This window comes from Trachypithecus francoisi, unplaced genomic scaffold (genome assembly GCF_009764315.1).
Source record: "Trachypithecus francoisi isolate TF-2019V2 unplaced genomic scaffold, Tfra_2.0 Lachesis_group5, whole genome shotgun sequence".
Classification (NCBI taxonomy): domain Eukaryota; kingdom Metazoa; phylum Chordata; class Mammalia; order Primates; family Cercopithecidae; genus Trachypithecus; species Trachypithecus francoisi.
Window position 1 is genome coordinate 140,322,562 of NW_022681470.1, and position 11,515 is coordinate 140,334,076.

Genomic DNA, 11,515 nt, shown 5'->3' on the forward strand with positions numbered 1-11,515 from the left:
CTAATTTTTGTTCTTTATTAGTAGAGACAGGGTTGGCCATGGCTGGTCTTTAACTCCTGACTTCAGGTGATCCACCCACCTTGAGCTCCCAAAGTGCTGGGGTTACAGGCATGAACCACTGCACCCGGCCTTTTTTTTTTCCAGTTGTTGTTAATACACATTCTTCTCAAGCGATTGGATTGTGGTCACAATCCAACATTTGAGAACTCACCCTGGGGCCATACAATATAGGAAACACAGAAAGCCCTCATTATTTCCTTAGGCCTTTCTAAGTATGTAAGATGTTGCAATGGAGAGAAACCATATTGATATAAGATACAGGCATGCCCTGCAGATATTGCGAGTTTGGTTCCAGACTACCACTATAAAGCAAGTATCACAATAACGAATCATACAAATGTTTTGGTTTCCCAGTGCATGTAAGTTAGGTTTACATCATATGGTAGTCTCTTGTGTGCAGTTGTGTTACGTCTAAGTAAAGTACCTTACTTTAAAATACTTTATTGCCAAAAAGTGCTAATGATCATGTGAGATTTTGGCGAGTTGTAATCTTTTTGCTTGTAGTAGGTCTTGCCTCAGTGTTGATGGCTGTTGGTCAGGGTGGCTGTGGCAGTTTCTTAAAATAAGACAGCAGTGAAGATTGCTGCATTGATTGACTCTTCATTACATGAAAAACTTCTCTGTAGCCTGCGATGCTGTTTGATAACATTTTATGCATAGTGAAACTTCTTTTAGAATTGGACTCAATCTCTCAAACTTCACCACTGCTTGATCAACTAAGTTGATATAATATTCTAAGTCTGTTGTCATTTCAACAGTGTTCACAGCATCTTAACCAGGAGTAGATTTCATTTCAGGAAACCACTTTCTTTGCTCATCTATACAAAGCAACCTCTCATCTGTTGAAGTTTTTTCACGAGATTGAAACAATTCTGTCAAATCTTGAGGCTCCATTTCTAATTCTAGTTCTCTTTTTTCCATCACATCCATAGTTACTTTTTCCACTGAAGACTTGAACCCTTCAGAGTCACCTCTGAAGGTTGGAATCAACTTCTTCCAAACTCTGGTTAATGTTGGTTTTTTTTTTTTTTTTTAGAGACAAGGTCTTGCTGTGTTGTTTGTGCTGGAGTACAAGTGGGTGTTCACCAGCACGATGAGAGCACACGGTAGCCTTGAACTCCTGGCCTCAAGCAATCCTCCTGCCTGTGCCTCCTGAGTAACCAAGACTCCAGGCACACACCACCACACCTGCCTTAATGTTGATATTTTGGCCTCCTTCCATGAATCATAAATGTTGTTAATGGCATCTAGAATGGTGAACCCTTTTTGCAAGGTCTGCAATTTAATTTATCCAGATCCCGTCAGAAGAAGCATTATTAGTGGCAGCTCTAGCCTTACGAAGTGTATTTCTTTTTTTTTTTTTTTTTTTTTTTGAGACGGAGTCTCGCTCTGCCGCCCAGGCTGGAGTGCAGTGGCCGGATCTCAGCTCACTGCAAGCTCCGCCTCCCGGGTTCACGCCATTCTCCTGCCTCAGCCTCCCGGGTAGCTGGGACTACAGGCGCCCGCCACGTCGCCCGGCTAGTTTTTTGTATTTTTAGTAGAGACAGGGTTTCACCGTGTTAGCCAGGATGGTCTCGATCTCCTGACCTCGTGATCCGCCCGTCTCGGCCTCCCAAAGTGCTGGGATGACAGGCTTGAGCCACCGCGCCCGGCCACGAAGTGTATTTCTTAAATAAGACTTGAAAGTCAGAACTATTCCTTAATCCATGGGCTGCAGTTAGCAGACATGAAAACGTTAATCTTGTCTATACCTCCATAAGAGCTCTTGGTTACTAGGTGCATTGTCAGTGGTAATATTTTGAAAGGAATCTCTGAATAGTATGTTTTACAGTGGGCTTAAAATATTCAGTAAACCGTGCTGTAAATAGATGTAAATAGATACCACAAGGAGATTAGATGTAGCATAATTCTTAACTGGCTCTTGGATTTTTAGAATGGTAATTGAATATTAGCATTCTTTTAAAGTCATCAGCTGCATTGGCCTCTTAACAAGAAAGCCAGCCCAGGCTGGGAAAAGTGGCTTATACCTGGAATTCCAGTGCTTTGGGAGGCTCAGGTTGGAGGATCACTTGAGGTCAAGAGTTCAAGACCAACCAGCACAATGGAGCATGACCCTGTCTCTACAAAGTAAAGTGTCAGCCCGTCCTTTGAAGTCAGATATGGCTTACCTAGAGCTATGAAAGTCCTAGACAGCATCTCCCGAAGTAAGGCTGTTTTGTCTCTGTTAAAATTCTAGTAGAGCTACCTCTGCCAGTTATCTAGATATTCTGGAAATGCTTGCTGCAGCTTCCACATCAGCAATTGCTACTTCACTTTGTACTTTTGTTATAGAAATAACTTGTTAAACCTCACAAACTGATCTTTGCCAGTTTCCAGCATTTCTTCTGCAGTTAATTCACCTCTCAGCCTTCATAGAATTAGAGTTAGGGCCTTGCTCTGGATTAGGTTTTGATTTAAGGGAATGTTGTGGCTGGTCTGATCTATCCAGACCACTAAAACTTATTCCATATTAGTGGTGAGGCTGTTTTCCTTTCTTATTATCTGTGTTTTTACTGGAGTAGCACTTTTAGTTTCCTTCAAGAACTTTGCATTCACAACTTGGCTAACTGGCACTGGAGGCCTAGATTTTGGCCTATTCCAGTGTTTTTTTTTTGTTTGTTTTTGTTTTTGTTTTTAGAGACATAGTCTCGCTTTTGTCCAGGCTGGAGTGTAGTACAGTTATAGCCCATTGCAGCCTCAGACTCATGGGTTCAAGTGATCTTCCTGTCTTCTGAGTAGCTAAGACCGCAGGTGTGCACCACCATGGCCAGCTCATTTTTTGTTTTTATTTTTTTTAAAGAGGCAGGACTTTACTGTTGACCAGGCTGATCTTGAACTTAAAACCTCAAGTGATGCTCCCCTATCTGCCTCCCAACACGGTGGGATTACAGGTGTGAGCCCCTGCACCTGGCCTTTATCTTGGCTTTTGACATGACTTTTTCACTAAGGTTAATCATTTCCAGCTTTTGATCTAAAGTGAGAAATGTACAACTCCTTTTTTCACTTGAACAGTTAAAGGCCATTGTTGGGTAATTAATTGGCCTAATTTCAATATTGTTGTGCCTCAGGGAATTAGGAGGCCTGGGAAGGGGGGGGAGTGGCCAGTTGGAGGAGTGAGAGCATAGCATTAAGTTTGCTGTCTTCCAAGGTTGTGGTTTGTGGTACCACAAAACAACTACAATAGGAACATCAAAGATCACAGAGCAGCCAGGCATGGTGGCTCACACTTGTAATCCCAGCACTTTGGGAGGCTGAGGCAGGTAAGTCATGAGGTAAGGAGTTTGAGATCAGCCTGGCCAACATGGTGAAACCCCGTCTCTACTAAAAATACAAAAAATTAGCCAGGCATGGTGGCAGGCACCCGTAGTCCTGGCTATTTGGGAGGCTGAGGCAGGAGAATCGCTTGAATCCGGGAGATGGAGGTTAGAGTGAGCTGAGACTGCACCATCACACTCCAGCCCAGGCGGCAGAGTGAGACTCCGTCTCAAAAAAAAATAAACAACAACAAAAAAAATCACAGAGCACCACGATAAGTATAATAATAAGGAAAATGTTTGAAATATTGTCAGAATTACCAGGATGTGAGAGACAAAAGTGAGCACATGCTGTTGGAAAAAATGGTATTACAGATTTATTCAACATGACATTGCCACAGGACTTCTACTTGTGAAAAATATCTGTAAAGTGATGAAGCGAAGTAGCATGCGGTATGTCTAGTTATTGCTGTAGTGGTTTCCAAATGGTGGTTTTCTTTTTTTTCTTTTTTTCTTCTTTTTGTTGGTTTGCAACGGGGTCTTGCTCTGTTGCTTAGGGTGTGGAGTACAGGGGCACAATCATGGCTCCCTACAGCCTTGACCTCCTGGGCTCAAGTGATCCTCCCATCTCCATCTCCTGAGTACCTGGGACCACAGGCACATGCTAACACACCCAGTTAATTTTTTTACTTGTAGAGCCAAGGTCTCACTACGTTGCCCAGACAGGTCTCAAACTCTTGGGCTCAAGCAGTCCTGCCTCAGCCTCCCAAAGTGCCAGGATTACAGGTGTGAGCCACTGCACCCAGCCCAAAAAGTGATTTTCTAATTCCATAGTTTCTTCTACATTTCTTAACTGGAATTTTGTAAGGAAGAGTTGTCTTTATTCATTTATTTTCCCATTTACTTGTAGGAACATGTATCATAAATTCTTACTCTATGGGGTATAGTTAGCTACTGTAAATTTGATGCAGATATTTTTCCAGATTCAATAAGTAGGATCCCCATCAAGCTATCTTCTGAATCTAAAAATGTATTCTCCTAATTTCGTGGGTATATAATTATTTTCTGGGCAACAGTCTGTTCATGGTACGTTTGTCTCCACCCTAGAATCAGAAAAATCTAGTTTCTTTTAATGGAGAATACTATTTAGAAGCTGCAGTCTCTGTGTGGGGTGGTGTTCCTAGGTAATAGTGCCCTGGCTTTTAGGTCCTGTCTGGAGGATGTGGGAAACATAGATAATTATCTATACATATCCACACACATTGATAACTGTATTTCTATATTAAAAATGTGACCACATGCCAACACTTTTAATTCTACCGCAACACTACTGGGTTATTTCTTGCCTTCCAAATTCCCTTCTCTGTAGCTATCTTTCATCACTTGCAAAAAATAGCACTTGCTCAATCCTAGATTAAAATATAAGCTACTCTCAGAATTGATAACTCACACCACTGTTTTTAAAAATCTGCTAACCAGAATTCAGTTTTTATTCACAGCTCTTATCTTTAGCTCAGGGCATAATATAAAAGCACTAGGTTTAAAACTTACTTGGTCAGCAGCAATCCACTTCTAGGTACATGTCCAAAGGAACTGAAGAAAGCATCTCAATGTGTGAATGCCTACCTGTGTTCATTGCAGCATTATTCAGAAGAGCCAAGAGGTGGAAGCAAAGTAAATGTCCATTGACAGATGAATTGGTAAACAAAATACATACAATGCAATATCATTTAGCCTTAACAAAATTCTGCCATATGCTACAACATGGATATGACTTGAGGACATTATGTTAAGTGAAACCAGTTGCAAAAGGACAAATACCACCCAATTCCACTTACATGGGGTATCTAATGTCAAACTCAGAAGCAACAAAGTACTGCGGTATTTGCCACAAGCTGGTGGAGGAGAAAATGAGTTGTTCGATGGGTACTGAGTGTCAGCCATGCAAGATGGAAAAGCTTTTTGAGATTTGTTGTATAAAAATATGCATATAGTTAATAATGTTCGGTACACACAAAGTATGTGAAAGGGTAAATTTTATGTGTTTTTATCATAATAAAAATTGTAATAAAAGAAAAGTTACTTGGGTCAATTTTGTGTTTTTTCCCCCTGATTATTGTTGAATTTTTATCCATTTGGTAGAAAGTTCATTTCAGGCCGGGCGCGGTGGCTCAAGCCTGTAATCCCAGCACTTTGGGAGGCCGAGATGGGGCGGATCACAAGGTCAGGAGATCGAGACCATCCTGGCTAATACGGTGAAACCCCGTCTCTACTAAAGAATACAAAAAACTAGCCGGGCGACGAGGCAGGCGCCTGTGGTCCCAGCTACTTGGGAGGTGGAGGCAGGAGAATGGCGTGAACCTGGGAGGCGGAGCTTGCAGTGAGCTGAGATCCGGCCACTGCACTCCAGCCTGGGCGACAGAGCCAGACTCCGTCTCAAAACAAAAAACAAAAAAACTAGCCGGGCGAGGTGGCGGGCGCCTGTAGTCCCAGCTACTTGGGAGGCTGAGGCAGGAGAATGGTGTAAACCCGGGGGGCGGAGTTTGCAGTGAGCTGAGATCTGGCCATTGCACTCCATCCTGGGCGACAGAGCGAGACTCTGTCTCAAAAAAAAAAAAAAAGAACATTTCAGTAATTCCTGTTCATTTTCCATTTTGTGTCACATTGTTATCCTTGTTGATGTTTTTTAAATTAGATATATAAAACAGGCCAGGCACGGTGGCTTATGCCTGTAATCCCAGTACTTTGGGAGGCCAAGGTGGGTGGATCACCTGAGAATGGGAGTTAGAGACCAACCTGGCCAACATGGTGAAATCCTGTCTACCGTAAATTATTATCCTGTATACCGTAAAAAAATTAGCCAGACGGCTGGGTGCTGTGGCTCATGCCTGTTATCCCAGCACTTTGGGAGGCTGAGGCAGGCAGATCACAAGGTCAGGAGTTCAAGACAAGCCTGGCCAGTATGGTGAAATCCCGTCTCTACTAAAAATACAAAAATTAGCTGGGCATGGTGGCAGGTACCTGGAGTTCCAGCTACTGAGGAGGCTGAGGCAGGAGAATGGCGTAAAACCCGGGAGGCGGAGCTTGCAGTGAGCTGAGATCTGGCCACTGCACTCCAGCCTGGGCGACAGAGCGAGACTCTGTCCGCCCCCCCAAAAAAAAAAAAAATTGGTTAGTAAAAAATAATTTAAAACAATGACTAGCTGTGTCAAATCTTAATTTTAATAAGTAATCTAGGTATAATTATTAAAAATTAAAGTAGGTAACTGGAAATGGATTGTTTATAAATAAACTTCATGTAATTTAAAATCTTAAATAATACTCATATCCAAATAAGATATAAAGCAAACAAATTACTGAATAAATATAAGTTCATTCTTGGCTTCTTAAAATTTCTTTCTCTACAAAAAAAAAAAAAACAACTTTTTTTTTTGAGACGGAGTTTCACTCGTCACCCAGCTGGAGTGCAATGGCATAGTCTCGGCTCACTGCAACCTCCACCTCCCAGGTTTAAGCAATTCTGCCTCAGCCGCCCAAGTAGTTGGGATTACAGGTGCCCGCAACCACGACAGGCTAATTTTTGTATTATTAGTAGAGATGGGGTTTCAGTATGTTGGCCAGGCCGGTCTTGAGTTGCTGACCTCAAGTGATCCACCTGTCTTTGCCTCCCAATGTGCTGGGATTACAGGCATGAGCCACCGCACCCAGCTGGCTTCTTAAAATGTCTAAAAAGACTAGATATATTTTGGTCTATTACTCAAAATACAAATTTAGGAAAAAGCAATTTTTGTACAAGATTCTTTTTTTTTTTTTTTTTTTTTTTTTGAGACAGAGTCTTGCTCTATCGCCCAGGCTGGAGTGCAGTGGCCGGATCTCAGCTCACTGCAAGCTCTGCCTCCCGGGTTTACGCCATTCTCCTGCCTCAGCCTCCTGAGTAGCTGGGACTACAGGTGCCCGCCACCACGCCCGGCTAGTTTTTTGTATTTTTTAGTAGAGACGGGGTTTCACGGTGTTAGCCAGGATGGTCTCGATCTCCTGACCTCGTGATCCACCCGTCTCGGCCTCCCAAAGTGCTGGGATTACAGGCTTGAGCCACCGCGCCCGGCCTTGTACAAGATTCTTATGTGGTAAATTTTTGTCCTAACATAAAATGATTGGTTGTACCAATATAAAAAGAAAGCTGTAAGACTAAGACTGAAAGTTTAAGAAAATGGTTAAGTGTCTAAACAATTTGAATAGGATTTATGAAAGATAGGCCTTATGGACAGTTTAATGTATGATTGTGTTGGCTAGGATTGAAAAGAAATTGTACATAGGTTTTTTTTTTTTATATTTCCCTAAAAATTAAACAGTGGTGTTCTGTAATCCCAGCACTCAGCTACTCGGGAGGCTGAGCAGGAGAATGGCGTGAACCCGGGAGGCGGAGCTTGCAGTGAGCTGAGATCCGGCCACTGCACTCCAGCTTGGGCCACAGAGTGAGACTCCGTCTCAAAAAAAAAAAAAAAAAAAAAAAAAAAACGGTGGTGTTGGGTGCACTGATACAGGACCAGAGTCTGGTCCTCTATGTTGAAAACAAACTTTTTTTGGACATGTTTATCTGTGCTTAATAAATTTGCAAGACGTTTCGTTTGTTCTAAAATCTGTTAGCAGCCATCTTCTAAGCTCTAATTTCTATTTCTGCCACATTTTTTCCGAGATTGATTTAATTTCTGTAGTTTTCAGGTTTTAAATACTATCCTCGTCATTTAAAACCGTAATTTTATTTATCGAGGTGGAATTTCACCCAGTTAAAAAAATTTGTAGAGATGATGATATGGTTTGGATGTGTGTCCCTACCCAAATCTCATGTTCAACTGTAATTCCCAATGTTAGAGGTAGGGGCTGGTGGGAGGTGACTTGATCATGGGGGGCAGATTTCTCATGGGTCATTTAGCACTACCTGCCTCAGTACTGATAGATAGTGAGTTCTTGTCACTCGATTTGGTCATTTAAAGGTGTGTAGCACCTCCGCCTCTCTCCTGCTCCTGCTTTGGCCATGTGACATGCCTGCTCCTCAGCCTTCTGCTACGATTGTAAGTTTCCTGAGGCCTCCCCAGAAGCCACGCTCATGCCAGCAACCTGCTTCCTGTCCAGCCTGCAGAACTGTGTGCCGATTAAACCTTTTTTCTTTATAAATTACCCACTGTTAGTTATTTCTTTATAGCAATGCGAGAACAGACTAATACAGATGGCATCTTGCTATGTTGCCCAGGCTGGTCTCAAACTCCTGGCCTTAAGTTATTCTCCTGCCTCAGCCTTCCGAAGTGCTGAGATTACAGGAATGAGCCACCATAAACAGAACCAGCCAATTTGTTGAGGTAGAGTTTTGGTTTTCAGATTTCTCATTGATATCTCAGAGGATCAACTTTTCTTGCATCTCAATGTATGACATTTGCAGGTCATACATCATTGCCTTCTTTTTTTTCACATTGAGAAGGCCTGGGATGGTGACTGTCTCCAACTTTTTTGTCTGCTCCTGTAAGTTTTTTCTTTGGTTCTAAATCAGTTATTATGGCCTGACACTGAAATATTTATCATGAAGGCCTAGAAAAGCAATGTATTTCTTCTGTATAACTTGATTCTGTATTCTTGGCTTTTCTTGATGTATCTAAATTGTTACACGCATAACCTGGGACATATTGCTAACTAAATTCAAGCACGCTTTTCATCTGGTTCAACTTCCAGGTTATTTTTATTTTTATTTTATTTTTTGAGATGGATTCTCACTCTCTCACCCAGGCTGGAGTTCAGTGGCACAATCTCAGCTCACTGCAACCTCTGGCTCCTGGGTTCAAGTGATTCTCCTGCCTCAGCCTCCTGAGTAGCTGGGTTTACAAGTGCATGCCACCAACTGCGGCTAATTTTTGTATTTTTAGTAGAGAAGGGGTTTCACGATGTTGGCCAGGCTTGTCTCAAACTCCTGACCTCAAGTGATCCACCCACCTCTGCCACCCAAGTGCTGGGATTACAGGCATGAGCCACCGTGCCTGGCCAACTTCCAGGTTATCTAAATGAGCTTCACATAAGGAGAAATAATCACACTGTAGAAGGTTTTTCTTTGCCTTTTTGGTAGCTGGTCTAAGAAAGGTTTTACACGAAATTATCGAGATAATCTCCTGTGTTGCCTTTATTAAGTTTTTTTTTTTTTTTTTTTTTTTTTTGACGGAGTCTTGCTCTGCCACCCAGGCTGGAGTGCAGTGGCCGGATCTCAGCTCACTGCAAGCTCCACCTCCCGGGTTTACGCCATTCTCCTGCCTCAGCCTCCCCAGTAGCTGGGACTACAGGCGCCCGCCTCGTCGCCCGGCTAGTTTTTTTTGTATTTTTAATTAGAGACAGGGTTTCACCGTATTAGCCAGGATGGTTTCGATCTCCTGACCTCGTGATCCGCCCGTCTCGGCCTCCCAAAGTGCTGGGATTACAGGCTTGAGCCACCGCGCCCGGCCTTATTAAGTTTTTTATCACTTAAAACACACACACACACACAAATCTGGTTGGGCATGGTGTTTCATGCCTGAATCCCAGCAGTTTGAGAGGCCAAGGTGGGAGGATCGCTTGAGTTCAGGAGTTCGATACCAGCCTGGGCAACATGATGAAAGCCCATCTCTACCAAACACACACACACACACACAATTAGCTGGGTGTGGTAACGTGTGCCTGTAGTCTCAACTACTCAGGAGGCTGAGGTGGGAAGATCACTTAGGCCTGGGAGATCAAGGCTGCAGTGAGCTTTTGTGCTGCTGCACTCCAGCCTGGGCAACTGAGTGAGATGCTGTCCCCCATCTACCCCAAAATAAATAAAAAGAAACAACAAAAAACTGGGCTTTAAAAGAATTCATTTTTTCCCAGTAACTCTCTATATTCCTGTTAATGACTTTTGATTATTACTGTATTTACATAGATTACTAACAAGTGACCTGTTATTTTAATCAAATGTTTTGAGCCTTTTAACATCTTTGACAAACTTCCCCAAATGCAAATTCTTTTTATTTTATTTTATTTATTTATTTTTGAGACAGAGTCTCGCTCTGTCACCCAGGCTGGAGTGCAATGGCAAGATCTTGGCTCACTGCAATCTTTGCTTCCTGGGTTCAAGTGATTCTCCTGCCTCAGCCTCCCGAGTAGCTAGGATTACAGGTGTGCACTATGACGCTTGGCTAAGTTTTGTATTATTGGTAGAGGTGGGGTTTCACCATGTTGGCCAGTTTGGTCTTGAACTCCCAACCTCAGTTGATCCTCCTGCCTTGGCCTCCCAAAGTGCTGGGATTACAGGTGTGAGCCACCAAGCCTGGCCTTCTTTTTTCTTTTTTATTTTTTTGAGACGGAGTCATGTGCTATTGCCGAGGCTGGAGTACAATGCCATGATCTCAGCTCACTGCAACCTCTGCCTTCCAGGTTCAAGCAATTCTCCTACCTCAGCCTCCCAAGTAGCTGGGATTACAGACACCCACCATTGTGCCTAACTAATTTTTGTATTTTTTGTAGAGATGGGGTTTCATCATGTTGGTCAGGCTGGTCTTGAACTCCTGACCTCAGGTGATCCATCTGCCTTGGCCTCCCAAAGTGCTGGGATTACAGGCATGAGCCACCGTGTCTGGTCTGTTTTTATGACTTTTATTCAAAAGATTGTTCTTTGCTCAAATGTTTTGTTTTTTTTGGAATTAAGAAACTGTTCTATCTTAACTTACCTCTAATATACATCTGTTTGATAAAGTATACTTTTTTGAGCCAGGGTCTCGCTCCTTCACCCAGGCTGGAGTGCAGTCATGCTGCTGTAGGAGAGGCAAGCTTCAAATTGGGACTTAGGTCATGAGGGTTTTTGGCTTTGGCCGGGAAATAATTCAGGGTGAGCTGATGATAGAAGAAAGAGGCTTTATCAAAGAAGCAGTGTTACAGCTCTGGTGGTGTTACAGCTTTGTGACTGCTCTTATGGGGAACCTCATAGGCAGTGTGTTGAGAGTAGCAGCTCAGGGCAGTTTTGCAGTCATATTTATACCTACTTTTTTTTTTTTTTTTTTTTTAGACAGAGTCTTGCTCTGTTGCCCAGGCTGGAGTGCAGTGGCCGGATCTCAGCTCACTGCAAGCTCCGCCTCCCGGGTTCCCACCATTCTCCTGTCTCAGCCTCC

At 43.0% G+C, this 11,515-nt stretch overlaps 1 long non-coding RNA gene across 1 annotated transcript; it reads left to right on the forward strand.

Moving 5' to 3' along the window:
- Window positions 1-72: 72 nt before the first annotated feature.
- Window positions 73-3,296, forward strand: LOC117075183. Its single transcript, XR_004433874.1, has 2 exons — window positions 73-1,401; window positions 1,721-3,296. It is a non-coding gene; the product is annotated as an uncharacterized LOC117075183 (long non-coding RNA).
- The last annotated feature ends 8,219 nt before the right edge of the window (window positions 3,297-11,515 follow it).